This window comes from Rhinopithecus bieti, unplaced genomic scaffold (genome assembly GCF_001698545.2).
Source record: "Rhinopithecus bieti isolate Rb0 unplaced genomic scaffold, ASM169854v2 scaffold_7724, whole genome shotgun sequence".
NCBI lineage: Eukaryota > Metazoa > Chordata > Mammalia > Primates > Cercopithecidae > Rhinopithecus > Rhinopithecus bieti.
Window position 1 is genome coordinate 814,652 of NW_016805612.1, and position 7,646 is coordinate 822,297.

Genomic DNA, 7,646 nt, shown 5'->3' on the forward strand with positions numbered 1-7,646 from the left:
AAAGGAGGGGATGACAGATTATGCTAAAAGAAGAAAACATAAGACTTAAGACTAACTTTTTAACAGAAACTATGGAGATCAAAAGACAATATACTGACAATTTTAAAGATTTGAAGCTAAACAAAAAAGAAATGCTGACTCTAGAATTCTAAAACTTAAAAACATTCATCAAAATAAAGGTTAAGACTGGGTGTGGTGGCTCACACCTGTAATCCCAGCACTTTGGGAGCCTGAGGCAGGCAGATCACCTGAGATCAGGAGTTTGAAACTAGTCTGGCAAACATGGTGAAACCCCGTCTCTACTAAAAATACATAAAAATTAGCTGGGTATGGTGGCATGTGCCTGTAATCCCGGCTAGTCAGGAGGCTGAGGCAAGAGAATACCTTGAACCTGGGAGGCGGAGGTTGCAGTGAGCCGAGATGGCGCCACTACACTCCTGCCTAGGGGACAGAGCGGGACTCTGTTTCAAAAAAAAAAAAAGAGGCCGGGCGCGGTGGCTCAAGCCTGTAATCCCAGCACTTTGGGAGGCCGAGACGAGTGGATCACGAGGTCAGGAGACCATCCTGGCTAACACGGTGAAACCCCGTCTCTACTAAAAATATACAAAAAACTAGCCGGGCGACGTGGCGGGCGCCTGTAGTCCCAGGTACTGCGGAGGCTGAGGCAGGAGAATGGCGTGAACCCGGGAGGCGGAGCTTGCGGTGAGCTGAGATCCGGCCACTGCACTCCAGCCCCGGTGATAGCGAGACTCCGCCTCAAAAAAAAAAAAAAAAAAAAAAAAGAAGAAAGAAAGAAAGTTAAAAAGAAAAAAAATTAAGCAAATTACAGTTAGAGATTTTGTTTCTAGCAGACACATACTCTAAGAAAGATTGAAGGAAGTTCTTCAGGCTGGAGGAGAATAATATTAAATAGAAGCACAGAAGTACAGGAAGGAATGAAAAGCATAAGAAGAGATAAACACCTGGGTAAATATAAAAAGATATTGACTGTTTGAAGCAACCATGGTAACTATGTCTTATGGGCTTTATGCACAGAAGGAAAATATATGGCAACAATAGCACAAAGAATGGCAAGGATGTGAATGGAGTTAAACTGCTGTAAGTTGCTTGTAGTGTTTGAGAAATAGACAATACTAAGTCAAGTATGCATTTGCACATTTTTAGGGTAGCCATTAAATCACTAAAAGAACAATACAGAAATATATAACTGGCTGGGCATGGTGACTCACACCTGCAATCCCAGTACCTTGGGAGGGCAAGGCAGGAGGATTGCTTGAGCCCAGGGATTCGAGACCAGCCTAAGCAACATAGTGAGACACTTTTTGAAAAAAAAAAACAATAATTTTAAAAAATGTTTATTAAAAAAAAAATTTAGGCCAGGCATGGTGGCCCATGTCAGTAGTCCCAGCATTTTGGGAGGCCGAGGTGGGTGGATCACCTGAGGTCAGGAGATCGAGACCAGCCTGACCAACATGGTGAAACCCAGTCTCTACTAAAAATACAAAAATTAGATAGGCATGGTGGCAGGCGCCTGTAATCCCAGTTACTTGGGAGGCTGAGGCAGGAGAATCGCTTCCACCTGGGAGGTGGAGGTTGCAGTGAGCTGAGATTGTGCCATTGCACTAAAGCCTGGGTGACAGAGTGAGACTTCATCTCAAAAAAAAAAAAATTTTTTTAAATGTAACTAAAAATAGAGGAGATAGAATATTAAAAATATTTGATTAATTTAGAAGTAGGCAAGGAAGACAGAATAAAGGAACAAAGCATAGGCAGAGCAAATAAAAAGCAAATAGCAAGATTACAGACTTATAAGCAAACCAAATCAGTAACTACATTAAATATGAATGGACTAAACACTCCTATTAAAAGTCTAAGATTGCCAAATTGGCTTTTAGAAAGCCTCAACTATATGCTATTTACAAGTCACATTTTAGATATAAGAATACAGACTAGTTAAAAATAAATAGTTTGCATTTTGGAAGGCCGAGGTGGGCAGTCACTTGAGCTCAGGAGTTTGAGACCAGCTTGGGCAACATGATGAAACCCTGTCTCTACAAAAAGTACAAAAATTAGCCAGGCATGGTGGCGTGAGCCTGTAGTCCCAGCTACTCAGGAGGCTGAGGTGGGAGGATGGCTTGAGCCTGGGAGCCAGAGGTTGCAGTGAGCTGAGATTTGTGCCACTGTACTCCAGTCTGGATGACAGAGCAAGACACTGTCTCAAAAATAAATAAATAAATAAAAAGAAAAATAAATAGGTAAATGTATCCTATACAAACACCAAAAGGAAGCTGACGTGTCTATATTATAATTATAGTGACTTTAAGATAAGAAATATTTCTAGAGGTAAAGAAACAGTTAAATAAATGGCTCAAGAAGAAGATAATAAAAAATCGGTGTGCACCTAATAACATAGCTTTAAAATATAATAAACAAATGAACAAATGACAGAACTAGAAAGAGAAATAAACAACTACAAATTAAAATGGAGGACTATAACACTGCTATCTGTTGTGGTCTGAATTTTTCTCCCTAAAATCCATATGTTGACACTTAATTTGCAATGTGATGGTATTGGGAAATGGAGCCTTTGGGAGTTGGCTGGATCATGGAAGTTCTGCCCACATGAATGTGATTAGTGTCCTTGTGAACGGGTTTGAGAGGGTCTGTTTGTCCTTTCTTCGTCTTCTGCCATGCGAGGATGCAACGAGAAGCACTATCTATGAAGCAGGGTGAGCCTTCGTCAGACATCGAATCTGTTGGTGCCCCAGAACTGTGGAAATACACTTCTGTTGTCTATAAATCAGCCAGTCTAACGTATTTTATTTTAGCCTCACAAATGGATTGATATGGTAACTAACAGATCAAAACAATAAAACACCAGTAAAGATATAGAAGATTTGAAAAACACTGTCAATGAACTTGACCTAATCAACTTGGATACAGCAATATACCAAACACTGCAGATACACAGTCCTTAAATCCTTATCAAAAGAGATTAAATTTTATGTCTTAAATCAAATTTCAGTAAATTACAAGACTGGTATTTCAGAGTATATCTCTACTGACAGTAGGATTAAACTGAAAATTAACAATGAAAAGGTAATCAGAATATCCCAAAATGTTTGAAAAGTAAGGCACAGACTTTACATTTTTTTGTTGTTTATTTAAGTTGAGAGATGGAGCATCACTGTGTTACTCAGGCTGGAGTGCAGTGGCTATTCACAGGTACAATCATAGCTCATTGCAGCCTTCAACTCCTGGGCTCAAGCAGTCCTCCTGCCTCAGCCTCCCAAGTAAGTGATACTATAGGAGCATGCCACCACTCCCAGCCAGCAACATACTTTTTTTTTTTGAGACAGAATTTCACCCTGTCACCCAGGCTGGAGTGCAGTAGCATGAACAGAGCTCACTAAAGCTGCAACCTCCCAGGCTCAAGCAATCCTCCTACCTCTCAGCCTCCCAAGTAGCTGGGACTATAGGCACACACGACCACACCCAAATAATTTTTTGTATTTTTTTTTTCTAAAGATAGGGTTGCCCATGTTGCCCAGGCTGGTCTTGAACCCCTGGGCTCAAGTGATCCACCTGCTTTGGCCTCCCAAAATGCTGGAATTACAGGTGTGAGCCACCACACACGCCAGCAATGTTTCTTTGTTTTGTTTTGTTTTTGTTTTTTGTTTTTTGAGACAGAATCTCACTCTGTTGCTCAGGCTGTAGTACAGTGGTGCAATCTCTGCTCACTGCAACCTCCGCCTCCTGGGTTCAAGCGATTCTCCTGCCTCAGCCTCCTGAGTAGCTGGGACTACAGGCGCCCGCCACCACGCCTGGCTAATTTTTTGTATTTATAGTAGAGATGGGGTTTCACCGTATTAGCCAGGATGGTCTTGATCTCCTGACCTCGTGATCTGTCCGTCTTGGCTTGCCAAAGTGCTGGTATTACAGGTGTGAGCCACCGTGCCTGGCTCAGCAATGTACTTTTAGATAACCAACACTTGAAACAAGAAATCATATTAGAAACTATTATTTTGAACATATTGAAAATGACAATACGACCTATCAAAATGGATGCACTCACAGGACATTTTTTTTTTGTTTTTGAGACGAAGTTTCCCTCTTGTCTAGACTGGAGTGCAATGGTGCGATCTCGGCTCACCACAACCTCTGCCTCCTGGGTTCAAGCGATTCTCCTTCCTCAGCCTCCTGAGTAGCTGGGATTACAGGCATGTGCCACCATGTCCGGCTAATTTTGTTATTTTTAGTAGAGATGGGGTTTCTCCATATTGGTCAGGCTGGTCTCGAATGCCCGACCTCAGGTGATCCTGATCCGCCCACCCTGGCCTCCCAAAGTGCTAGGATGACAGGTGTGAGCCACCACACCCGGCCTCTCACAGGAAAATTACAACTTCAAATGCATGTGTTAGAAAATAAAATCAAAGATGTCTTGGATTCCAACTGAAGAAACTAGAAAGAGTAAGTTAAACCCAAGGAAAGTATAAGGAAGAATGATTATAAAGAAAAGTGCAGACATCAGTGAAATAGAAAGCAGATGTACTGAAAATAAAAATTTGTTCTTGGAAGTGATTACTACCCCTAGCAAGACTGATCAAGAGAAAAAAAAAAAAATAAAGCACAAATTACCAATATCATGAATGGAAAAGGTGCATACATACAGATTATACTGGTATTAAGAAGATGAAAAAATATAATAAATAGCTGTATGCCAATCAATTAACAACTTGAAGAAAATGGGAAAATTCCTTGCAAAACACAACTTACAAAATTAATACAAAAGGAAGAAAATCTGAATGATTCTATATCTGTTAAAGTAATTAAATCTATAATGTAAAAACCCTGTCCCCAAGGAAACACAAGGCTCAGACGACTTTCCTTGTGAATTTTCCACAAATTTAAGGAAAAAAATGACACCTATTTTACAAGAAAAATTTCAAAAACCAGACAAAGAGAAGATACTTTACAATTTATTTTATGATGCCACAGAACTTTGATACCAAAATCTGACGAGGAAATTATAAGAAGAGAAAATTATACTCCAAAATTCCTCATGAACATAGAGGCAAAAATTTTCAACAAAATATTAATACATCAAATCCAGTAATATATAAAGGTATGGCCGGATGCGGCAGCTCACACCTGTAATCCCAGCACTTTGGAAGACCGAGGCGGGCAGATCATTTGAGGTCAGGAGTTCGAGACCAGTCTGGCCAACATGGTGAAGCCTAGTCTGTACTAAAAATACAAAATTAGCTAGGCGTGGTGGCGGGCGCTTGTAATCCCAGCTACTCAGGACACTGAGGCAGGAGAATTGCTTGAACCTGGGAGGTGGAGGTTGCAGTGACCTGAGATTGTACTGCTACACTCCAGCCTGGGTGACAGAGTGAGACTCTGTCTAAAATAAATAAAATAAAATAAAATAAAATAAATAAACAACAACAGCAGTATATAAAGATATATATATAATACATGATCAGTAGGGTTCACTCCAGGAATGCAAGATTAGATTACACTTCAAAATAATCGGTATAACATACCACATTAACAGAATAAGGGAGAAAAATCATATCATCGTTTTGATAGCTTCATAGAAAGCATTTGAGAAAACTCACATCCACTTAGGATAAAAACTTTCAGCAAACTAGGGGCAGAAGGGAACTTTCTCAATCTCATAATCCTACAATTATACATATAGTGGGATTTTGAATACTTTTTGGTTGAAGTGGGAAATAATGCAACACTGTCCACTTTCACCACTTTTATTCAGTTATGGTACTAGAGGCCCTACCCAATATAAGAGGGTGAAGAAAGGAATAAAATATATAAAGATTAGAAAAAAGAAATAACATTGCTTTTGTATAGAAAATCCAAAAAATCTATAAACCATTAACATTAATAAGTGAGTTCAACATATTAAGGATGCAAAATCAATTGTATGTCCAAGTACTAACAACAAATCAAACTGTACAAAAAAATTTATAATAGAACCAAAAATCATAAAATACATATGAATATATCTAATAAAAGAAGTAAAAAGCCTTTGTCCTGAAAACTACAGAACTTTTCTGAGACATTAAAAATACCTAAATTAGCCAGGCACCATGTTCACGTTTATAATCCCAGCACTTTGGAAGGCTGAGGCGGGTGGATCACCTGAGGTCAGGAGTTCAAGACCAGCCTGGCCAACCTGGTGAAACCCTGTCTCTACTGAAAATACAAAAATTAGCTGGGCGGGGTTGGTGGCAGGCGCCTGTAATCCCAGCTACTCAGGAGGCTGAGGCAGGAGAATCACTTGAACCTGGGTGGTGGAGGTTGTAGTGAGCGGAGACTGCGCCATTGCATTCCAGACTGGGCGACACAGCGAGACTCCATCTCAAAAAACAAACAAACAAACAAACAAAAACCTAAATTAGGCCAGGCACGGTGGCTCACACCTGTAGTCCCAGCACTTTGGGAGGCCAAGGTGGGTGGATCACCTAAGGTCAGGAGTTTGAGACCAGTCTGGCAAACATGGCAAAACCCCATCTCTACTAAAAATACAAAAATTAGCCGGGTGTGGTGGTGGGCACCTGTAATCCCAGCTACTCAGGAAACTGAGGCAGGAGAATTGCTTGAATCCAGGAGGCAGAGGTTGCAATGAGCTGAGATCGCGCCTGGGTGACAGAGTGAGAGACCCCGTCTCAAAAAACAAAACAAAACAAAACACCTGAATTAGGAGGTATACTGTGTTTTTAGGTTGGGAAACTCAATTTTGTAAACATGTGTATGCCTCTGAGACTCATGTATGGATTCAATGCAGTCCCAAACAAAATTCTAGGTTTTTTGTTTTGTTTTGTAGAAATAACCAAGCTGATGATAAAATTAAATAGAAATGCAGAGGACCTAAAATAGTCAAAAGAATCCTGAAGAGGAAAAACAATGATGGAGAATTTATATACTGCCAGAGTTCAAGAGCTATAGTAATTAACACAGAGTGGTATTGATATAAGATTAGACAAATTATAGACCAAGTGAGCAGAAAAGAGAGTCAGAAATAGACTCACACTTAGAGAGTTACTTGATTTATAACCAAGACACCACTGCAATTTTGTGGCAAAGGAGAGTGGGTTTATTTTTTCCACTAGTAAATGGTGCAGGGGCAATTGTATGTTCACGTTCGCATGGAGAAACAAAATGAACCTTGACCTCTATTTCAAGCCATATATAGAAAATAATGTATCATATGTTACAAACCTAAATGTGCAGAGAAAACGTAAGAGGATATCTTTAGGAATCTTGAAGTAGGCAAAGATTTCTTACATAGGGCGCACCAAAATACTAAGCATTGGCCAGGGGCAGTGGCTCACACCTGTAATCTGAGAACTTTGGGAGGCCAAGGTGGGTGGATCACTAGAGGTCGGGAGTTTAAGACCAGTCTGGCCAACATGGCAAAACTGCATCTCTACTAAAAAAAATAGTCAGGTGTGGTGGTGCATGCCTGTAATCCCAGCTACTTGGAAGGCCGAGACACAAGAATTGCTTGAACCCGGGAGGCACAGGTTGCAGTGAGCAAAGATTGTGCCACTGCACTCTAGCTGAGCAACAGACTGAGACTGTCTCAAAAAAAAAAAAAAAAAAAGACCGGGCGGGGGGGC